The sequence below is a fragment of the Odocoileus virginianus genome, chromosome 8 (genome assembly GCF_023699985.2).
Source record: "Odocoileus virginianus isolate 20LAN1187 ecotype Illinois chromosome 8, Ovbor_1.2, whole genome shotgun sequence".
Classification (NCBI taxonomy): Eukaryota; Metazoa; Chordata; class Mammalia; order Artiodactyla; family Cervidae; genus Odocoileus; species Odocoileus virginianus.
The window spans coordinates 62,232,891-62,257,903 of NC_069681.1; positions in this window are offsets into that span (position 1 = coordinate 62,232,891).

Sequence of the window (25,013 nt, forward strand, 5' to 3'; positions counted from 1 at the left end):
TCCTCCCACCTCCCACTCCAGCCCATCCCTCTAGATTGTCACAGGGCCCTAAGTTTGAGTTCCCTATGTCATATAGCAAATTCCCACTGGCTATCTATTTTACACATGGGAATGAATATGTGTAATGCTACTCTCTCAATTCATCTCTCGCTCCTGCCCCCACTGTGTCTACAAGTATGTTCTCTATGTTTGTGTTTCCATTGTTGACATGAAAATAGGTTCATCAGTGCTATCTTTCTAGATTCCATATATATGTGTTAATATATGATATTTGTTTTTCTCTTTCTAACTTACTTCATTCTGTATAATAGGTTCTAGGTTCATCCACCTCATTAGAACTGATTCAAATGTGCTCCATTTTTTGGTTGAGTACTATTCTATTTTGTACACACACACACACACACATATATATATATTACAACTTGTTTATGCATTCATCTGTCATTGGACATCTAGGTTGCTTCCATGCACTAGCTGCTGTAAATATTGCTGCTATGAACACAGGGATACGTGTATCTTTTTCAATTATAGTTTCCTCAGGGCATATGCCTGGTGGTAGGATTACTGGGACATATGGTAGATATATATCTAGTTTTTTTTTTTTTCTCTTTCTTTCTTTTATAAGAAATCATATTATTTTCCATAGTGGCTGGATAGTTTATATTCCTACCAAAAAGCTAAGAGATTTCCCTTTTCTCCACACCCTCTTCAGCATTTATTATTTGCTTTTTATTGACTTTTTGATAATGGCCATTCTGATCTGCATGAGGTGATACCTCATTGTAGTTTTGATTGCATTTCTCTAATAATGAGTGATATTAAGTATCTTTTCATGTGTTTATTAACCATCTGTATGTCTTCTTTGGAGAAATGTTTGTTTAGGTCTTCAGTCCTTTTTTGATTATTTGTTTTTCTGGCATTGACCTGAACCAGCAGCTTGTATATTTTGGAGATTAATCATTTGTCAGTAGTTTCATTTTCCATTATTTTCTCCCATTTAGAGGGCTATCTTTTCCCCTTGCTTATAGTTTCCTTTGCTGTACAAGAGCTTTTAGGTTTAATTAGATTTTACTTGCTTATTTTTGTTTTTATTTCCATTATTCTAGGAGGTGGATCATAGAGGATTTTACTGTGATTTATGTCAAGGAATGTACTGCTTATGTTTTCCTGTAAGAGTTTATTGCTTCTGGCCTTACATTTAAGTCTTTAATCCAATATGAGTTTATTTTAATGTATACTGTTAGGAAGTGTTCTAGTTTCATTCTTTTACATGTAGCTGTCCAGTTTTTCTAGCAACACTACTGAAGAGGTTGTCTCTTCTCCATTGTATATTTTCGCCTCCTTTGTCAAAGTGAAGTGTCCATAGGTGCATGGGTTTATCTCTGGGCTTTTTATCTTGTTCCATTGGTCTATATTTCTGCTTTTGTTTGTTTTTTGTGCCAGTACCATATTCTCTTATTGTCTATGGCTTTGTATTATAGTCTGGAGTCAGGAAGGTTGATTTCTCCAGCTTCCCTTTTTTCTTTCTTAAGATTGCTTTGATTGTTTGGGGTCTTTTGTGTTTCCATGCAAATTACAAAGGTTTTTGTTCTAGTTCTGTGAAAAATGCCTTTGGTGATTTGATAGGGATCCCATTGAATCTGTAGATTGCTTTGGTTATTATAGTCATTTTTAGAATATTGATTCTTCCAATCAAAGAACATGATAATCTCTCCATCAATTTGCATTGCCTATTTTCTTTTTCATTCTAAAGTAGATTTTTCTTTCACTTATCTAAATTTTATATAAAATAGTTTATGCATACAGGCTTCTCAATAAATATAAAATTAACACAATATTTAAAATTTTAAAACAGCATAAGCATGTGATGCACATTTATACTTTGATTGTCTTTATGCATAATAATCAAAAATACCACCTGAAAACAGTCAGTAATAGTTTAGTATAAAATCTTTAAACATACTGTTAGAAAATCTCTAAATATACTGTTAGCAAAATTTTAATGTAAAATCTTTAAATGTACTGTTAGAACAGTCATTATCAGACAGTTATACAATTAAAAAAATTAATTATTGAAATCCTATTCATAGTATGCCAACATGGTATATATTTTTGAGTGAACAAAATATAATTATTAAAGATATTAAAACAATAAGCTTCAGAAATAATGTAATACATATTCTCCCAAAAAGAAGCAAATTGTTAACTAATAATTTAATGATTGAGAGTATTTGTTTGTACATAAACAATGTTTGATTCCTTTGTCAAAGAGAAGAGTCTTATTCAGGTCATTGATTAGTCTGAATTTTGACATTTAAATCAGTAGTGTAATAATGTAATAAAGAAATATTACAAACACCAATCTTATTTGGAATATGTAATACTCAAGTTCTAATTCAAGACAGAGAAGAAAATTTAAATTTCTAATCTTTAATCATATATCACATCTGGTACATAGCTATAGCATTTTATTTCCTTCACAGAATATACTTTTTAAAAAAAAATATACCAGTATGACAAAATATTCAGTCTAATTATACAATATACAGACTTATTTATTGTTATTTTGTGACTGTGTTTGTAACAAATCAGCATATTACTTATATCTGAGTCACATATTCTGTCATGGCAGCAATAAATTGTGAGGTCTCTGAGGACATAAACTTGTAGCTTGCATTGCATTTTGACCAAGGCAACACTGAACTCAATTAATAGAAGAAATGATTTTAAATGACCAAATTAACTTTGATTTCAACATAAAAATCAATTTTCTTAAAAAATAATTCAGCACTCCTTTTCTATCCAATTTTATTTTTGGTTCCTATAATTTACAAAGTGGAGAATACAAGTGGAGAGCATGTTTTCAATGGATTAAAAAGTTATTCAGTAATTCCTAAGCCTGCAGAAAAGCATGTGAATGGATTCTATTTTAAAATTCTATTATACTAGCAAATCAAACTTCAATAATATTTCTTTAAGAACACATGTTTTTGTGATTTTTTTTCTGTTCATAATAAAATAAATACTGAACTACTATGCAGTTTCTTTCAACAAGGACACCATGTATCATTTATGCCTACTCAAATTCAAACTGATAATAGTGTATTTTGATATATCATTTTCACACTTATTTATTCAGTCAACATCCTTGTACAGTATTCATTTAAGGAAAAATAGAATATCTTACAAGACATGTTTAAGACTGTAAAAGGCTCTGTGTGTCTTTAGTAATAAAAGATTAGGAAATATAAAAGTATGCTTTAGGTTCTATTAACATCAGGCAATTTCAGTTCAGTTCAGTCAATCAGTCATGTCTGAATCTTTGTGACCAGATGAACTGCAGCAAGCCAGGCCTCCCTGTCCATCACCAACTCCTGGAGCTTACCCAAACTCATGTCCATTCAGTTGGTGATGCCATCCGACCATCTCATCTTCTGCCATCCTCTTCTTCACCCGCTTTCAATCATTCCCACCGTCAGGGTCTTTTCTAATGAGTTAACTCTTCTCATCATGTGGCCAAAGTATTGGAGTTTCAACTTCAACGTTAGTCCTTCCAATGAACACTCAGGACTATCTCCCTTAGGATGGACAGGTTGGCTCTCCTTGCTGTCCAAGGGACTCTCAAGAGTCTTCTCCAACACCACAGTTAAAAAGCATCAGTTTTTCAGTGCACGGATCTCTTTATAGTTCAACTCTCACATCTATACACAACTATTGGAATAAACCATAGACTTGACTAGACTTACCTTTGTTAGCTAAGTAATGTCTCTGTTATTAAATATGCTGTCTAGGTTTGTCATAACTTTCCTGCCAAGGAGTCAGCGTCTTTTAATTTCATGACTGCAGTCACCATCTGCAGTGATTTTGGAACCCCTCAAAAATAAAGTTTGCCACTACTTCCACAGTTTCCCCATCTATTTGCCAGGAAGAAATGTGACCAGATGCCAACTTTTTCACTCTCCTCTTTCACTTTCATCAAAAGCTTTTTAGTTCTTCTTTGGTTTCTGTCATAAGGGTGGGGTCAACTGCATATCTGAGGTTATTAATATTTCTCCTGACAATATTGATTGCAGCTTGTGTTTCATCCAAGCCAGCATTTCTCATGATGTACTCTGCATATAAGTCAAATAAGCAGGGTGACAATATACAGCCTTGATGTACTCATTTTCCTATCTGGAACCAGTCTGCTGTTTCATGTCCAGTTCTAACTGTTGCTTCCTGACCTGCATACAGATTTCTCAGGAGGCAGGTCAGGTGGTCTGGTATTCCCATCTCTTTCAGAATTTTCCACAGTTTATTGTGATCCACACAGTCGAAGGCTTTGGCATAGTCAGTAAAGCAGAAATACATGTTTTTTCTGGAACTCTTCTGCTTTATCAATAATCCAGTGGGTGTTGGCAATTTGAACTTTGGTTCCTCTGCCTTTTCTAAATCCAGCTTGATCATCTGGAAGTTCACGGCTCACATATTGCTGAGGCCTGGCACGGAGAATTTTGAGTGTTACTTTACCAGTGTGTGAGATGAGTGCAATTGTGCAGTAGTTTGAGCATTCTTTGGCATTGCCTTTCTTTGGGATTGGAGTGAAAACTGACCTTTTCCAGTCCTGTGGCCACTGCTGAGTTTTCCAAATTTGCTGGCATATTGACTGCAGCACTTTCATAGCATCATCTTTTAAGATTTGAAATAGCTCAACTGGAATTCCATCACTTCCACTAACTTTGTTTATAGTGATGCTTCCTAAGGCTCACTTGATTTCACATTCCAGGATGTCTGGCTCTAAGTGAGTGATCATACCATCGTGATTATCTGGATCATGAAGATCTTTTTTGTACAGTTCTTCTGTGTGTTCTTGCCACCTCTTCTTAATATCTTCTGCTTCTGTTAGGTCCATACTGTTTCTGTCCTTTACTGAGCCCATCTTTGCATGAGATATTCCCCTTGGTATCTCCAATTTTCTTGAAGATATCTCTAGTCTTTCCCATTCTATTGTTTTCCTCTATTTTTTTGCACTGATCACTGAGGGAAACTTTCTTATCTCTCCTTGCTATTCTTTGGAACTTTGCATTCAAATGGGTATATCTTCCCTTTTCCTCTTTGCTTTTTGCTTCTCTTCTTTTCACAGTTATTTGTAAGGCCTCCTCAGGCAGCCATTTTCCTTTTTTTTTGCATTTCTTTTTCTTGGGGGTGGTCTTGATCCCTGTCTCCTGTACAATGTCACTAACTTCCATCCATAGTTCATCAGGCCCTCTATCAGATCTGTTCCCTTACATCTATTTCTGACTTCTACTGTATAATTGTTAGGGGTTTGATTTAGCTCATACCTGAATGGTCTAGTAGTTTTCCCTATTTTGTTCAATTTAAGTCTGAAGGAGGCTATAAAGAGTTCATGATCTTAGCCACAGTCAGCTCCTTTTCTTGGTTTTGCTGACTGTATAAAGCTTCTCCAACTTTGGCTGCAATGAATATAATCAATCTGATTTCAGTGTTGACCATCTGGTGATGTCCTTGTGCAGAGTCTTCTCTTGTTTTGTTGGAACAGGGTGTTTGCTATGACCAGTGCATTCTTTTGGCAAAACTCTATTAGCCTTTGCCCTGCTTCTTTCTGTACTTCAAAGCCAAATTTGCCTGTTACTCCAGGTGTCCTTGACTTCCTACTGTTGCATTTCAATCCCTTATAATTAAAAGGTCATCTTTTATGGGTGTTACTTCTAAAAGGTCTTGTAGGTCTTCACAAAACCATTCAACTTCATCTTCTTCAGCATTACTAGTCAGGATATAGTCTTGGATTAACATGCGATTAAGTGGTTTACCTTGGAAATCAGTAGAGATCAGTCTGTCGTTTTTGAGATTGCACCCAAGTACTGCATTTCAGGCTCTTTTGTTGACTATGATGGCTATGCCATTTCTTCTAAGGGATTCTTTGCCCACAGAAGTAGATATAATGGTCATCTGAGTTAAATTCACCCATTCCAGTCCATTTTAGTTCGCTGATTCCTAAAATGTCGATGATCACTCTTGCCATCTCCTGTTTGACCACTTCCAATTTGCCTTGATACATAGACCTAACATTCCAGGTTCCTATGCAATATTTCTCTTTTACAACATCAGGCAAACAAATGGTTAATTTATTCTGTGAATATATATTAAGATTTACTTTTGTTGTGTAAAAGACTGGATGCCCAGGCCATAAGAGAAAAAAAAAATCAAGATTTGTTTATAGAGGTGGTTTTTTCAAGGTAAGAAATATGTATTTATAAATGTCTTAAAATTGTATTATATACTACTATATAAATTTATAATGTGTATCATTTACATAGGGATGTGTGCTTATATATATAGGGCTGTATACTTGTGAAGTGAGGTGTGTATACATGGATGTGTAAGTGTAGGCATGTGCCATTGACTATGTGGATGTCAACATGGCAGGTGTTGATATGTATGTATGTAGGTGTCTAGGGGTGTATAGAAATAAGATGGAATGTTATGTAGGCACACATTGTATATGTGGTTATGTATAGGAGTAGTATATTTGCCTCTGTGATTCACAACCAAGGGCAGTTTATTCACCAGGGAATGTTTGGCAATATGTAGATTTAGTTTTGGTTGTCACAACTGTAGGGGAGATGTGCTACTGATTTCTATCAGGTAGAGGTTAGATAGTTTCCCACTAGATGCTGTTTAAACAATTACAACACATATTCAACCATTTATAACAAAAAATTTTCCAGTGCAGAGCAAAACCCTAGTAATACTGAGTTTGAGAAACACTGGTATGGTGTGGTGTGTGTGGGTGTGTGTGAGGGAGATTTTTATATGGATATTATAAAACTTGCACAGTATACAGCAATCAATAACCATTTCTGTGATGTTACAATTCATGTCATAAATAAAACCAGAGGCGATCTCCTCACATTCCTTTGCATCATTGGTATTCAACACACCCATAAGATTTTTATTATTCTTGTCTGAAAAACAGTTTACTTAGAAATAATTAACATCTACTCAGTGTGAGTATGGGACATCCCTGATAATTCGGTAAAGAATCCGGCTGCAATGCAGGAGACCACAGTTCAATTCCTGGGTTGGGAAGATCAGCTGGAGAAGGGATAGGCTACCCACTCCAGTATGCTGCAATGGAGAATTCCATGAACTGTATTGTCCATGAGGTTGCAAAGAGTTGGACATGACTGAGCAAATTTCACTTTCACTTTCAGTGTGAGTATGACATAAAATTCTCCCCAAACAGTAAACATATCTTAATGAAGATTACTTTTTACAGGCCCTCAGAAAAGCAACTTTTTAAGCTACTGAAACAAACCCATTACCTTTAACAAGAGAATGTGTGTGTGCTCAGTTGCTTAGTCGTGTATGACTCTTTGTGACCCTGTGGACCCTATGGAGTTTGTAGCCTGCCAGGCTCTTCCCTCCACGGGATTTTCCAGGCAAGAATATTAGAGCCATTTTCTACTCCTGGGAATATTCCTGACACAGGATAAAAAGAATAAGTAATGCTTGCTTAAAATCGAGTCTTTATGGAAGTGGATGATTTATTATTATTTGCTTTATTAATACATGGATAATTGAACACATTCTATGTTTGGAATATATACATATTGGATTTAGCATATTAAATAGATCAAAGTGCAGAATGATCTGTTATGTATTCCTTTTCTCATCCAGTCCTTGAAAGGCTTTCTAGTATTAAAGTCCTGACATTTGCTGATCAAAAACTATGTACTAGGTAGACGATTTAAAGCTTTCCTTTTATTATGATTTCTATTTTCTCACTTTTCAACTTTTTCAGGTTCATCTTGATAGAAGAAAAGGCTGAAAATTATATCACCAGTTTATTACTGCATTTGTCTGGGGGCACTTTTTAGATTGAAATGACACTAAATCCACTGGGATGCAGAAACTGTGGATGCAACCCACACAGCTGTGATCAAACCTTTGACTCTGTTACTACAGCTGTCAAAATAAGCTGATATGAAATATGAAACAAAAGAGAGGTCTTATTTTTAACTGCCAGATACAACTCCTATAACTCTCCCAAAATATTTTCTGTTGGTTATAAAAAAGATGCATACTTTTTCTGTCATAAAGCTATAAAATGCATAATAAATACAGATTGCATATATGTCAAAGGCAAATTTGTTTATTAGCACAAAGACATGCATGCCACAGTTTCATCGGTAAGGTTATTTCTGGCAATCTGCATACAATTTATTTTTAAAGCATGTATTTATGGTGGCTGCGTGCTGTCAGGTTTTTTTTTTTTTTCCCAAATGATGATGTAGAATGTCACAGCTGATATTTAGCTATTATTTTTAAACATTATTCTACATATAAAATGCTCTTTTCTCACTGCAAAAGAACACAAACGCATGCCTTTTGGGGATTCAGAGGAAAGATACATCAATTTACATTTTTTGCACTTTCTCTCACATCTACAAAGGGGTATTATTGGGAGTATAAATAAATATTATTAGAGTAGCTTTGCATCAATTTATTAAAAAGTTGCTGTTGTCAACATAAGTAGCTATATAAATAAATTGTTTGATATATTGAGTTCGTGTAGTTGTCTTTTGGTGTGCATAAGATGCTACAGTTTTCTCCTCCTCTTTAAAAATCTTTACAAATGCTTTAAAAAGATATCTGAGAGAATGGACAATCAGACTGATCTATGGCTGTGGGCTCATCTTTATACATTATCTGTCTGTCTGGTTTTCATTTTGATAAGCAAGGTAACCCAGATGATAACAAAGTCATTTATCTCCTGAGTTTACAACATTGCATTGCTGCCTCCTTGATGAACAAACATATTCACTCCAAAGAAAGGCACGCTGACATTTTACATCAGGTTAAATAGGATTACACAAAACAGTTATAACATGTATATCTAGGGTGAAACAGATTACCAGCCCAGGTTGGATGCATGAGACAAGTGCTCAGGTCTGGTGCACTGGGAGGACCCAGAGGGATGGGGTGGAGAGGGAGGTGGGAGGGGGGACCGGGATGGGGAATACATGTAAATCCATGGCTAATTCAATGTATGACAAAAACCACTGCAATGCTGTAAAGTAATTAGCCTCCAACTAATAAAAATAAATGGGAAAAAAAAAATTAAAAAAAATAAATAAATAAACTATCAATCACAAATTATTGAAAATAAAACTGTTCTGCACTTTTCTATGGGAATTTCTAGAGTTAGAATTGTTTCATGATCATGAAATTTGACATCCAAGTTGATAGTAATCACCTCCTTGAATTGGGATAGTTTCTGGAATATGCAAATAAATGCTGATGAATATCAGTTGGTGTAAAAAAAAGTGACTTTCAGGTATCAATTAGCATGTGAACAATTACAAAATATTTTGAATTCCTTTCTTATTAGTTTTTCTTGCTTCCGCATTTTATTTTAGTGGGAATATAGCTGATTCACTTTGTTGTACAGCAGAAACAGAAAATTGTATAGCAATTATACCTCAGTTAAAACAACTGCTTTTTAATCAGTGCTATAGAGTATTAAGAATATTCAGTTCAGTTCAGTCAGTTGCTCAGTCGTGTCTAACTCTTTGCGACCCCATGAATCGCAGCAAGGCAGGCCTCCTTGTCCATCACAAACTCCCAGAGTTTACTCAAACTCATGCCGATTGAGTCGGCGATGACATCCAACCATCTCGAATATTAATGGATGATAAAAAGTCAGTAATCTGTATGCTACAAGAAGGAATATGACCTTTTCTTTTAATTTCCCTGTATCTTTTACATTCCTAGGTTCTTGAGCCAAATTTTATAGTGAGAGGATAAAGAGAACCCCAAGGTGGCTCAGTTGATAAAGAATCCCTTGTGACTCAGCTGGTAAAGAATCTGCCTGCAAAGCATGAGACCTGGGTTGGGAAGATCCCCTGGAGAAGGGAAAGGCTACCCACTCCAGTATTCTGGCATGGAGATTCTATGGACTATACAGTCCATGGGGTCGCAAAGAATCGGACACAACTGAGCGACTTTCAATAACTCACTGCCTGCAATGCAGGGTCGGGAAGGTCTGTTGGAGAAGGAAGTGGCAACCCTCTCAAGTATTCTTGCCTAGGAAATCCCACTGATCAAGGTACCTGGTGGGTTTATAGTCTTTAGTTGCAACAGTTGGCTGTGACTTAGCAACTAAACCACTACCACCAACAACTACCTAATACTGACCAAAGGCAGAGTGACACTGTGCTAGTCAATATAGAGAACTGTGAGTCTTACCAAGATTCTCTAAAGAGATTTAATTTAAAGTGAGACTACAAATATGAAAAGAAGATATTTCTTTCACTATTAATAATGTATCTATATTAATATTTCAAGAAAAGCATTATCAAAAGTGCTTTAATCGAATTTAGGACATATTTAAATATTTTAGGAGAACAACATAAAGAAAAGAAAGAGAGTAAAAAGAAGAGGGGTCTTTTTCATATATTTGGGATAAGCAAAACAAACTAAAGTGGTCAAAATTTGTTAACTATGATACATAGTTACTACCTTGAAATCATTGATTGCTCAGTTCAGTTCAGTCACTCAGTCATGTCTGACTCTTTGCGACCCCATAAACTGTAGCATGCCAGGCCTCCCTGTCCATCACTAACTCCCGGAGTCCACCCAAATCCATGTTTATTGAGTCGATGATGCCTTCCAACCATCTCATCCTCTGTCGTCCCCTTCTGCTCCTGCCCTCAATCTTTCCCAGCATCAGGGTCTTTTCAAATGAGTCAGCTGTTCGCATCAGGTGGCCAAAATATTGGAGTTTCAGCTTTAACATCAGTCCTTCCAATGAACACCCAGGACAGATCTCCTTCGGAAGGACTGGTTTGATCTCCTTGCAGTCCAAGGGACTCTCAAAAGTCTTCTCCAACACCACAGTTCTAAAGCATCAATTCTTCTGCACTCAGCTTTCTTTATAGTCCAACTCTCACATCCACACGTGACCACTGGAAAAACCATAGCCTTGACTAGATGTGCCATTGTTGGCAAAGTAATGTCTCTGCTTTTTAATATGCTATCTAGGTCAGTCATAACTTTCTGTCCAGGGAGTGTCTTTTAATTTCATGTCTGCAATCACCATCTGCTGTGATTTTGGAGCCCAGAAAAATAAAGTCAGCCACTGTTTCCCCTTCTATTTCCTATGAAGTGATGGGACTGGATGCCATGATCTTAGTTTTCTGAATGTTGAGCTTTAAGCCAACTTTTTCACTCTCCTCTTTCACTTTCATCAAGAGACTAGTTCTTCTTCACTTTCTGCCATAAGGGTGGTGTCATCTGCATATCTGAGGTTATTGATATTTCTCCAGGCAATCTTGATTCCAGCTTGTGCTTCCTCCAGCCCAGCATTTCTCATGATGTACTTTGCATATAAGTTAAATAAGTAGGGTGACAATGTTCAGCCTTGATGTACTCCTTTTCCTATTTGGATCCAGTCTAACAGAAGCAGAAGATACTAAGAAGAGGTAGCAAGAATACACAGAAGAATTGTACAAAAAAGATCTTCATGACCCAGATAATCATGATGATGTGATCACTCACCTAGAGCCAGACATCCTGGAATGTGAAGTCAAGTGGGCTTTGGGAAGCATTACTATGAACAAAGCTAGTGGAGGTGATTTGAATTCCAGTTGAGCTATTTTAAATCCTGAAAGATGATGCTGTGAAAGTGCTGCACACAATATGCCAGCAAGTTGGAAAACTCGGCAGTGACCACAGGACTGGAAAAGATCAGTTTTCATTCCAATCCCAAAGAAAAGCAATGCCAAAGAATGCTCAAACTACCGCACAATTGTGCTCCTCAAATGCTAGTAAAGTAATGCTTAAAATTCTCCAAGCCAGGCTTCAGCAATTCGTGAACCGTGAACTTCCAGATGATCAAGCTGGATTTAGAAAAGGCAGAGGAACCAGAGATCAAATTGCCAACATCCACTGGATTATAGAAAAAGCAAGAGAGTTCCAGAAAAAAACATGTATTTCTGCTTTATTGATTATGCCAAAGCCTTTGACTGTGTGGGTCACAATAAATTGTGGAAAATTTCAAAAGAGATGGCAATACCAGACCACTTGACCTGCCTCCTGAGAAACCTGTATGCAGGTCATGAAGCAACAGTTAGAACTGGATATGGAACATTTATAGTTTCTTCAGTTAAAAAATCATATATTATGTTAAGCCATTTAACTATTGAATACATTTTTTTTTAAACTTAAAAAAAAATCTCAGTGTAAGCAATCATGACTTTTGGTTGAGTTGTGTGATTTTATATCTGAAAACATCTAGAATATGTATTTTCTTAACTGTGTATAATAGATAGTGTAGAAATATTACAAGTACTTTACCTAGAGTGATCTTGGACATGTTACTTTGTATATGTCTCCAATTATTCATCTCTGAAGCTTGGAAAGAATTAATGACTGGCCTTGATTATTGTAATAACAAAATAAGACAATTTGTATTAGAATACTATGAGATTGAAAATTGTCAAAATTTTAACAAACATTTATAAATGTAGGTATGTACCAAAAACTGTGCAACATACTGAGAGACACATCATTAAATTACAAGAGTTTGTATCATTAAAGGAACCTTTCCTATCAGAGGGAGACATGCAGTTATATCTTTAATTTATGGTAAATTCTAAACAACAAACACTTTAATGACTAATCACCTACTAAACCTCCATTGTGTTTGCAAATTACTGCAGAAGGGTTCCCTGGTGGCTTAGAAGGTTAGGAATCTGCCTGAAATGAGGGAGACCCATGTTCTATCCCTGGGTTAGGAAGATCCCCTGCAGAAGGGAATGGCTACTCACTCTAGTAGTCTTGCCTGGAGAATTCCATGGGCAGAGAAACCTGGCAGGCTATGAGGTCACAAAGAATTGGACACAACTGATCACACACACACACAAGTGTAGTCCTTACTTCAAAATAGTTGAGAATCAAAATTTTATATCTTCCCCCACTATTTGTCATTTCCTCTTATTTTTTACTGTCAACCTGAAGAACTTGCAGTATTTTCTCTAGCGAATTCTCATTATCTTCTTTTTACCTGAAATGTTTTTATTTCATATTCATTCTTTAAAGATTATTTTTCTAGAAAAAAAATCTGGATTAACAAATTTGAATTCCTTTCAGTACTTCAAGTTGTTTCACTGTTTTGTATCTTCCACATTTCTGAGCAGTAGTCAACAGCATTTAAGTATTTATAATATTATTCTCTTACATGAAATGAATCTTACTCTGGTTAATTTTTCTTAACTTTTGAGTTTCTGTAGTTTAAGCATGACATGCATAAGTGTGGTTTTCTTTGTTTTTATCCTGCTTAGGACTCACTGAGCATCAAGAAATTGTAAATTTATGTTTTCAACATATTGCAAAATTCTCTTCTATATTTTAGAAGTTATTTTCTGCCAGTATCTCTCCATCAGCTATCTATCTATGAGTATATATGAGTAAACTCCAGGAGTCTGTGATGGACAGGGAAGCCTGGTGTGCTGCAATCCATGGAGTCAAAAAGAGATGACAGAGCTGAGTGACTGAACTGAACTGATATGTGCACATATATCTATAACAGTATGAATAAGTTACTGAGATTCTTTATAGTTACCATATATTTTTAAATATAATGACATTTTTATTGATTCTTTCCTACTCTATAATCTCCATTCTGCTCTCTAGCCTATCCAGTGAATGACTTTATAACAGAAATTGGAGTTTACCCTCCTGAATTTCCATTTTTTCAGTTTCTATTTCTCTGTATTTCTTTATCTTTTCATTCATGTAATATTATATTTTTTCCTTGAGTATATAGTAGTAAATGATCTATGAATTCCAATATCTGACTCATCACAAGCTTAGTCTCCATCAATCACTCTTCTTCTTAAGAATGTGTTGCTTGTTTCCTTTCTTTAGAGATTGATTAATTTTGTATTATATCATGGATATTGTGAGGGTATATTTGGCAATCCTAGTTTCTGCTGATACTTCTTCAAAAAGTCTTTCCTTCATCCCTTTCCCCTTCCCCTTCCTACCTTTCTCCCTTCTCTTTCTCTCTCCCTCTTCCTCAATCTTTCTCCCCCTTTCCTGTTCCTTCTCTCTTGTTTCAGAAGGTGGTCAGATTTGTAGGACTCAAACTACCAGCAGACTGTTGAGTAGTAGATCAAATCTCAGTTCAGTTCTTTGATTCATAGATGGGTTGCTTGAAGCCAAGCATTCATTTTTCAGAGGCCAATCAGGTCTTTTGAATTTGGACAGAATTTATACATAGACTTTTAGACCCATTTTCTATGGCTATTTCCTTTGCAGAACTCCTTGTTCATCCAATTTGCAGAGGTTGTGTTTGATCCGAATTTTTCCCTTTTGTTCTTCAAGACACAAACACTACTGTTTTTTTTTTTTTTTTTATATATAAAAAAATGTAATCGTGTATTATGGTACAGACTGTAGACTGTGGCCAGTGTTTGGTCTAGATGCTACAAAGTTAGGAAATTCACTCAGTACTTTTCCCTTATTAAATGGTAAATATCTCTAGATTATGTCTACATTCAGTTGCTCCCTAGTGATGTCAAGTAGTTTTTGCTTTTGCTCATAGTTTATAGTTCCTGGCAAAATGGTTTGCCACATAGTATCTTAACTCAAACAAAATGCAATTAGAGGTTATTCAATATCAAAATTGTAAATATTACTTTTTCTTTCTGAAAAGGAGAAAATAACCAAAGTGTCACCCTGAACATAAAATGAATTTTTATTTATTTAGTTCTCAATGGATTCTGTCTCTCTTTCTCAAGCTAAATTGGAAAATAAGATGTATTAATACAGCAATTTTTTTTTACTCAAATATTTCCAGATATTAACTTAAAGAAGTAATACCACAAAAAGACTCTCCTATCATTCAGGGAAGACATAATGAATCATACCTGTCTTACAGTGAAATATGGATTAATGTGAAGAGGATCCTAGAAGTTTTTGCACATCTCTCTAAACCTTAAATTACCTAGAGATTTCTCACTGCTTTTGTTAATTATTCCTGCCTGAAGTAACACTGCAATCCAGATCTTTATTTGGCATTTCTGAATGGAGTTCTTCACACCAGAACTGATACCGAAGTCATATACAACAGTAGGTATGTACCGGATGCTAAACTATTAAATTATTTCAGGAACTCTTGATGAGAATCTATTTCCTGTGAATTAAGTGCTTTGATAGGGGTAAACTAACCCTTGGAAATTTTTTCAACTTTTATTTTGAAAATAAAGTTTTTGTTGAAGTCAAAAGTACATAAGGAAAGAACAAATTATGAAAATAGAAATATACAAGTGGTCTTAAACAAACATACATGTGCAAGTTCACCATGATCCAGGTAAGTAGCATGGGCATTCCAGAAGCTTCCTCATACAAACTCAGTAAATGGTTCCACAATCTTCCGCACTTATGACCTGTTTCCTGATTTCCAGTAGATTAGATTTTCTTATTTGGAGACATTTGGAAACTTACTTAGAAAGTGAAAGTCTCTCAGTTGTGTCCAGCTCTCTGCAACTCCATGGCCTATACAGTCCATGACATGCTCCAGGCCAGAATACTAGAGTGGGTTGCCATACTCTCCTCCAGGAGATCTTCCCAACCCAGGGATGGAACTCAAGTCTTCCACACTGCAGGCAGATTATTTAATGGCTGAGCCACAGGAGAAGCCCAAGAATACTGGAGTGGGTAGCCTATCTCTTCTGCAGCGGATCTTCCCAAGACAGCAATCAAACCAGGCTTCCCCACATTGCAGCAGATTCTTTACCAACTGAGCTATCAGGGAAGCCTGACTTACTTAGAGACTATATCTAATTGGAATCATAAGGTATGTATATCTGTCCTCTTTCAATGTCTGTATTTGTCAAGTTCGTCTTTGTTTCATTGCCATAATGATTTATATTGTATGAACAGTGTTCAAATTACTTATTCACTCTACTGTTGATGAATATTTGTAAGACTTCAATGTAGTGACTTTTAAGTATAGCATAGTTATGAATATCTTGTATTGGTGCTAAGATTTACCAGATTTTCCTTAGAGTAAAGATGGAGGATCACAGATTGTGGATATCTTAAGGTTTAATCAATGGTGACAATTTTTAATAGTAGGTTTTCTTTTTCTTTTTTTCTTATTTACCCTCTCATAAGCAGTATGCAAGAAATTTAGATGCTCAAAATCTTTGATAATATTTGATAGCTTTAAAGCTGTAGTCTTTTTTTTTTTTTTTTCTTTTTTGGCTGTGTAGTAAGCAAACTTACTGAGGTCTTCATCTGTATTTCTATAATGAGAAGCAAGTATAAATAAATTTTTGATGTATTTGTTGACTGTGTGCATAGCCTCTCTTGTGAAATGCTTTGTTAAATCATTTGCTTATTTTTTCTAGTGCTGTCTGTCTTTTCTTGTACCTATCTCTGGATTTGAATATATTACAAACATATTGACAACATAACACCAGTAAATTACAAATATCTTCTGCCACTCTTTGGATTTGTTTTTTTGTTTTTATTTTTTTACTCTAAGAGTGCCTTTTGATAAATTCTCAGTTTTAGTAGTCTAGCTTCTCAACCACTTCTGCAATGAGTGCTTTTCTAATCTCTTAAGGAAATCATGAAAGCACACACATACGGTATAATCTAGAATCTTTATTGTTTTGTATTTAATTTGGGGGAATCTGAAAAGTGGGCTGACTTATTTAAAAGAAGAGTGAGATTATTATAAAATATTCTACTTCAGTGGCTTGAGGTCATTTAGGATTTTAAAAATAGATTTGATGATTCTTTAAAAAGAATTCTTTTTGGTTCTTAATTTTTTACATTGATATTATTTATCAGTCTTTTAAATGTCCTATCTTCAATGTTTAATTGAGAGAAATATCATCTGAGGAAATTTTAGTTCTGTCAAATTTACTTAATAAACTTTACATAGTATTTATTAGGCCCATCATTTTTGGGAGGTTGATGAAAATGTTCTAAAGTTAGATTTATGGAAGGCTGTTCAGAAAAATCCCTTGGAGGAGGCATGGCAACCCATTCCAAGTATTCTTGCCTGGAGAAAACCATGGGCAGCCTAGCAGGCTGCAGTCCATGGGGTTACAGAGTTGAAAAAGACCGAAGGAACTTGACATGCACGCATGCACGATTCTGTACTTCTGTGGGGCGGGGAGGGGAACAGAGGTCATATTGCCAATATCCTCTGGATCACTGAAAAAGCAAGAGAGTTCCAGAAAAACATCTATTTCTGCTTTATTGACTATGCCAAAGCCTTTGACTGTGGGGATCACCAGAAACTGTGGAAAATTCTTAAAGAGATGGGATTACCAGACCACCTGACCTGCCTCTTGAGAAATCTGTACACAGGACAGGAAGCAATAGTTAGAACTGGACATGGAACAACAGACTGGTTCCAAATAGGAAAAGGAGTTCATCAAGGCTGTATATTGTCACCCTGCTTATTTATATGCAGAGTACATCATGAGAAACACTGGGCTGGAGGAAGCACAAGCTGGAATCAAGATTTCTGGGAGAAATATCAGTAACCTCATATATACAGATGCCACCACCCTTATGGCAAAAAGTGAAGAAGAACTAAAGAGCCTCTTGAAAGTGAAAGAGGAGAGTGAAAAAGTTGGCTTAAAGCCCAACATTCAGAAAACGAAGATCATGGCATTCAGTCCCATCACTTCATGGCAAATAGATGGAGAAACGGTGGCATAATTTATTTTGGGGGACTCTAAAATCACTGCAGATGGTGACTGCAGCAATGAAATGAAAAGATGCTTTCTCCTTGGAAGAAAAGTTATGACTGATCTAGACAGCATATTACAAAACAGAGACATTACTTTGCCAACAAAGGTTCATCTAGTCAAGGCTGTGGTTTTTCCAGTAGTCATGTATGGATGTGAGAGTTGGGCTCTGAAGAAAGCTGAGTGCTGAAGAATTGATGCTTTTGAACTGTGGTTTTGGAAAAGACTCTTGAGTGTCCCTTGGGCTGCAAGGAGATCCAACCAGTCCATCCTAAGGGAAATCAGTCCTGGGTGTTCATTGGAAGGACTGATGTTGAAGCTGAAGCTCCAATACTTTGGCCTCCTGATGTGAAGAGCTGACTCACTTGAAAAGATGCTTATGGTGGGGAAAATTGAAGGCAGGAGAAGGGGATGACAGAGGATGAGATGGTTGGATGGCATCACTGACTCAATGGACATGAGTTTGAGTAAACTCCGAGAGTTAGCGATGGGCAGGGAGGCCTGGCGTGCTGCAGTCCCTGGGGTCGCAAGGAGTTGGACACGACCAAGCGACTGAACTGAACTGAACTGATACACTTTAAACAGGTGAATTTTATGGTATTTGCATTTGTTTGTATAAACCTATTAAATTTACATGTAAATATGTTATTAATATATCTTAAAAGAAACACAATCTATCTTTGTTTTACTAGTATAGATAATTCACTTTTGTTACCTGTGGTAATTATCCCAGTTATATTTTGACTGATCTTACAAATGCTAGCTCAGATTTATACTTATTACTATTGCAAGTATATTTTTCATATACTTTGACATTTTTCTGAAGTACTCCTTGTAACCTAAAAAAAATTATTGTTTTTTTCATTTGAGTGTTGAACATGCTTTATTAAGAATTAGTCAAGCAAGTTATATTTTTTAATAGCAGTGTTTCGCTGCTTCCTCCCAGCTCCATTCACTAAATTCTGTATGTTGTACCTAATTTTCTTCTCCAGGTTTAATTTTTATTTTAGTTTTAAGTTTCTTACTTTATCCATACTCATATTAGAGCTGATTGATTTATGTCAGTATTTAATGGTGCCTCAACACTATACTCTTTAAAAGACTAAAGTTTAGATAATTTGAGTAAATTGCTCAGAGATACAAAAGAAAAATTCTAAAATCAGGAGTAGAAATCTGTCCAACACCATCTCCAATGCATATTGTTATTCTACTTGACATAAAAAGCAGATATTTTGAGGCAATATAGCACAATTTAGAGCAAATTAATGTTGGCTTAGGTAACAATAGAAACTGTTGAAGGTGATAATGGGAGAAAGCTATATGAAAGTAGATTAATAATCACTTGACACTTATCCCAAGACGTTTTAAGATGTATAGTCCCATGTAATTCCTGGAAAAACCTTAAAAATAACCACCTCCATTTCTAGAGAAATAAAATAAATGTTTAGAATAGGTATATAAATTGTTACTAAAATGGCAATAAGTGAGAATTTGAAACTCACAATTTTTGACTGAATTTTTTGCTCCTTTTGAGCTTAATAGTGTTTCTCATTATAAATGGATAGGAGTTTATCTAATTTCTTCTCCCTTTTATTCTTGTTTTCTCAAAACAATCTTCTAAATTGTGTTCATTTCTCTTTAGCTTTAAGTAAGAATTTCCATCATTCACCCGCTCATACTAAAAGACTAGCAGACTTCAAACTGTCCTCTTCTTGACTGATCCTTCCCAAGAAATAGTATCTCAAGAGACAACAGATCATTCTTGTATGAAAAGTGAAGTGAATGTGTCATATGACAGTGGACTGTCAAGCAGAACAGATGCAGAGAAATCCCTTCTCTCTGTTCCCTATCAGTTATTTTTTACTTCCTACATGGCAAGCTTTGTTTTAAGGTCTTAGTCAAGCATATTAAAAATATATAATAATTTTAAATACAAATTTTAAAAACAATTATTTACTAACAGTAAAATTTAAAACTACATTTCATGTACAAATTATCTAAGTCTTTGTTACAACAAAATTTAGATGCACAGTCAAATGTTTATTTACTGATCCCAGTTAGATATTTTTATACTTTTGATGCAATCTGATTCAAACAATAAACACATTATTCTAGATCAATACTAGAGGAAAGAGACTTTATAATCATGGAAATATCTAAGTAAATGACAAAGTCTCTCCTTGGTTAAACTTTAATCAAGCTCCTCTGAATTGTCTTCCCAACAGGTCTAGGTTTTTCAATTTCTGTGTAAGTCTTGGTTTTGCCTACTTTTAGTAAAACTTCCTGTAAGTTGGTTTAGCTTAGAATTTCCTACCTTCAGTATCTCATCATTCTTAATATATGGTCAAATTCCTCACCACCATCACTCCCACAGAAGATATCTGACCACCCTGGCCTATCATTAACAAGAACCTTTTAGGTCAGTTTAGCAAAGAGTCATTCTACCAATTCTTTACCAAAACTAACAAGTAATTTTCCTTTTATCAATCTCTACAATATTTTTCTTTGACCATAAATCCCCACTTTCCTTTTATTTGAAATTGAGTCCTGTTTAAACTCTTTAACTATTGTCTAGCTCTAGTTTTCTTCAACAGAGCTCAACTGGAATCAGTTTTGAAGAGTGAGGAAAGATTTTGAAAAGGCTAACTTTCAGCTTTGATAGTTTTATCATGCATAAAATCAACCTCAAGATCTCAAGGCATTTAAACAACAAATAGTTTTTTCCTATGCAGGCAATGTGAGATTTGTGGACAACAGCAGATCTGCTGGGCTCAACTGGGCTTGAATTGGCCTCAGACATCTCCCTATGTCTATATCCAAGCCCAGGATGCAGGAATAAATGTAGAAATGAAAATAAAATAAATTGTGGTTCTGCTTAGTTAATCCTTACAGAACTCATGATTATGTATGTATTAGTTGCTCAGTCATGCCCCATTCTTTGTGACCCCATGAACTGTAACCTGCCAGAATCCTCTGTCCATGGAATTCTTCAGGCAAGAATACTGGAATGGGTTGCCATTTCCTACTCCAGGGGATCTTCCTGACCAGGAATCGAACCCAGGTCTCCTGCATTGCAGGAAGATTGTTTATCATCTGAGCCACCAATTGACTTCTAGTAAAAGATAAGCCATGGATAATGTCTTAAGTAATGTCTGAATAAGTAATGAGAAAGTTTCTTCCTTCAAGTGTGAGTTTACATTTCTAGGAAGAGGGGGATTAAATCTCAGAAACCTGGGGCCAGTGGTTTATATTCCAAAGGATTATAAATGACTGGAGATCTGGGGGTTTTCTCCCTTGTCAGAGGGAGAGAGAACAGCTGTCCCATTACCATGTAAACTACCAGATTCATAATTTCAGTGTTCCATTCCTGTGGTGCAAGAAACCCATCTGCATGTGCTAGCCTAACCATCTGTCATTCATTACACTGCCCCAGAAAGAAGAGGAACTGGGAAGTGGTGAATTATTGCAGTTATTGATGTAAGTAGAAATCATCTGTCCTTGATCCTGAAACTTTATGTTTCTAAACATTATTTATATAGATATTTCATAATAATATTTATATAAATAGAGGTATTAAGAACTTACTGATAGTCATTGCTCTTACAGTGAAGAGAAGGAGTAGGGAGTGGTCAAATAATATAAATAAAGTTTCCAGCTTCCACTTAAAACTCCCACATTCATGTATGCTTACATTTTATTGGCCTAAGCAGATCATATGACCCAGCACAGAGTCCATGGGATAAGATAAGAATGGCAAAAATAGGAAGGAAATGAAAATTGTGAGTGAATATTACAACCCACCACAGTCCACTGGGTATAAATATTTCTATCCTTCCTGCAGAGTAAGTGTACTTATCCCTTTTCAAAACATCTGAGTTCTTATCCAATCATTGTCTCAAGCTTAAAATCAAGGTTAAAGTCAAGTCTGGATCTAATCCATTTCTGGAACTGGTGTCTCTTGATTCAGAAAACCAAGAAGACAAAAACAGGTCATCTGCTTCACACATATGCACAACACACCCCATGGTAGATAAAAGGGCTAAAATGACTACAATAGATTACATGTGATAAATGGAAAGCACACAGGCCATCTCTGGTTCTTGAGAATTTTGAAATTCAGCCAGAAGGGCAGATGTTGCAAGGTCATCCTATTCTTCAGTTAGGTCACAGTTTTTGATTGGGCCTTGGCTCTACCCTCTGGGATTAGATACTCTCTTTTATTCTTCATTGGTTTTGGTTCCTCACATTAAGTCCTCCTGTTTCATTATCCTCTCTGACCAGATTTGAAAAGGAAGTTGGGAATATACCTTTCTTGGCAGCCATTCTGCTTTTCCTGCTTGCTTGCTGCCAAAGTTATTTGCATTCTCTGTCATTTTACATCTCTTTGAGTCAAGGTCTCTTTTAACCCAAACTGAAGGCATTTTTCATAATAGAGCCTTTGAAAATACACTGGTACTTGTTTAATTTCACTCAGCATCATCTGTACATAATCACACCTTTCTCTCATTATGTCAGCTTAATTATTGATACTTTTAACTTATCAGGCTTTCCTGGGATGATACTTTATGATTCCTTTACCTGATCCATTTTTATTTAACTGAAAAGATGTACTAAGGTCACTTTATTCAAGTCAAAGCTCTTTTTAGAAAGACCTATGAGTCATGTTCTTGATTTGGCCTTATTTCGTGTTGTATTCTAATTTAGAATTCTGGGGAAATAAACATTTAGGAGACAGATATTGTAATAGCCTTTGTATTTACACATGAGTATAGCTGAAAAATATGTACATTGTTGAGATATTTATATTAGCATATTACACTATACTAATGATTTGTCTACAAAGATAACTTCTTTTGTTTTTCCAGGTGTTCCAAATTTGTTAGGCAAACACTTTCATAACAGTTTTGCATTTACTTTTAATCTGAATAATTTTTAACAAATACAATTACTCCTATTGTCTTCCTTTTTAATATAGTGATGAAGCAAATCTCAGTGTTACTTAATGACCCTTTTAGGAAACCAAAAGATAAATTCAGCATAAAAGATCTTAACAATTTTATTATTAAGATTTTGGTAAAGACAGAATCAAGTACAGGTGTTAGAGAAAATAAAATATAACTTGAAAGTGAAAGTGCTCAGTTGTCCGACTCTTTGCAACCCCATGGACTGTATAGTCCATGGAATTCTCCAGTCCAGAATACTGAAGTGGGTGGCTTTTCCCTTCTCCAGAGAATCTTCCGAGCTCAGGGATCAAACCCAAGTCTCCCACATTGCTGGTGGATTCTTTCCCAGCTGAGCTACAAAGGAAGCCCAAATATATATAACTTAGAAGTTATAGCTTCTATAAGAAATATAACTTAGAAGTATATAAAGTCATAATTACAAGTAATGATAAAAAATAAACAATAACTGTTATGAATTTAACCCATATAATAAAAGTTAATTTTTAATATTTTGAAAGTATATTAAAAAGCATAGAGAATTAACAATAATTTGGTAACAAAATAAAGTTCTAGTAATCTTAGCATAAAATAATTCAGTAATTTTGCAGCAAAAATGACCACAGATTCTGATCTTATGTTTTTCATATAATAATTTTCTATAAAGGATTCATAATTATTACTTTAAATGTATGTTTAGGCAGGCTTAAGTATATCAATTGTAATAATGTAAAGCTTTAAAATGTAATAGTATATTAAATAAAATCAGGTATATTTAAAATTAAAATTTCCATCTGAATAAATCATAAGAACAATTTTAATAAAAAGATAGTGAACATTACTTTTTTTACTTCTAAATTCATATTTTTCTGAAATGCTTGTACCTAGTATAATTAGCAATTTATATTAATTATTACATTTAACCAAAGTAATCAATGTTTCTTTTCTCCAGACACAAGAGATGACTACAGGACAGAAAATTTAGAAAAATTATTTTATTCTACATGGATACTCACTTAATATCATTATTAAACTTTGGGGCTCAAAAATAAACAATTTTAGCCAGACAAGCAGTGGTTTCTACTATAATGAACTCCTCTTGGCATACCTATGTGGTTGCTATTGTTTAGTCACTAAGTTGTGTCCAACTCTTTTGTGACCCCATGAACTATCAGAGAAGCCCATACCTACATACTACAGAGCAATTAAAGTAGTTTATGAGTAGGTTAAACCAAACAGACAAACCAACCAACTACTTTCTTAAACAGACTGCTGAATTCTAGGTCATGTTTTCATTGTCTGTGATTTACTATCTAGGGCCCTGGATTCAATATTCATATCTGTTGTTCACTCACTAAGTTATGTCTAACTCTTTGTGACCCCACAGACAGCAGCACACCAGGCTACCCTGTCCTTCACCATCTCCTAGAACTTGCTCAAACTTAGGTCCAACCAACCATTTCAGCCTCTGTCATCCCCTTCTCCTGTCTTCAATCTTTCCTGGCAATTGGGTCTTTTCCAATGAGTTGGCTCTTTGAATCAGGTGGATAAAATATTGAAGCTTCAGCTTCAACATCAGTCTTTTCAGTGAATATTCAGGGCTGATTTCCTTTAGGATTGACTGGTTTGAGCCCCTTGCTGTCCAAGGGAATATCAAGAGATTTCTCCAGCACCATAGTCCAAAAGCATCAATTCTTTGGCTCTCAACCTTCTCTATGGTCCAATTCTCACATTCATACACAAATACTGGAAAAAAACAGAGCTTTTACTATACAGACCTTTGTCCACAAAGTGATGTCTCTGCTTTTTAATATGCTGTGTAGTTTTGTCATAACTTTCCTTCCATGGAGCAAGTATCTTAATTTCAAGGCTGCAGTCACTGTTCACAGTGAGTTTTGAGTCAAAGAAAATAAAGTCTGTCATTGTTTCCATTGTGTCCCCATCTATTTGCCATGAAGTGATGGGACTGGATGCCATGATCTTCATTATTTGAGTGTTAAGTTTTAAGCCAGTTTTTCCACTCTCCTCTTTCACTTTCATAACTCTTTAGTTCCTCTTTACTTTCTGTGATTACAATGGTATTATCTGCATATCTGAGGTTGTTTATAGTTCTCCCAACAATCTTCATTCCAGCTTGTGAATCATATAGCCTGGCATGATGCATTCCACATATAAGTTAAATACACAGGGAGACAATATATAGCCTTAATGTTACTCCTTTCCCAACTTTGAGCCAGTAAATTGTTCCATATCCAGTTCTAACTGTTGCTTCTTAACTGACATACAGGTTTCT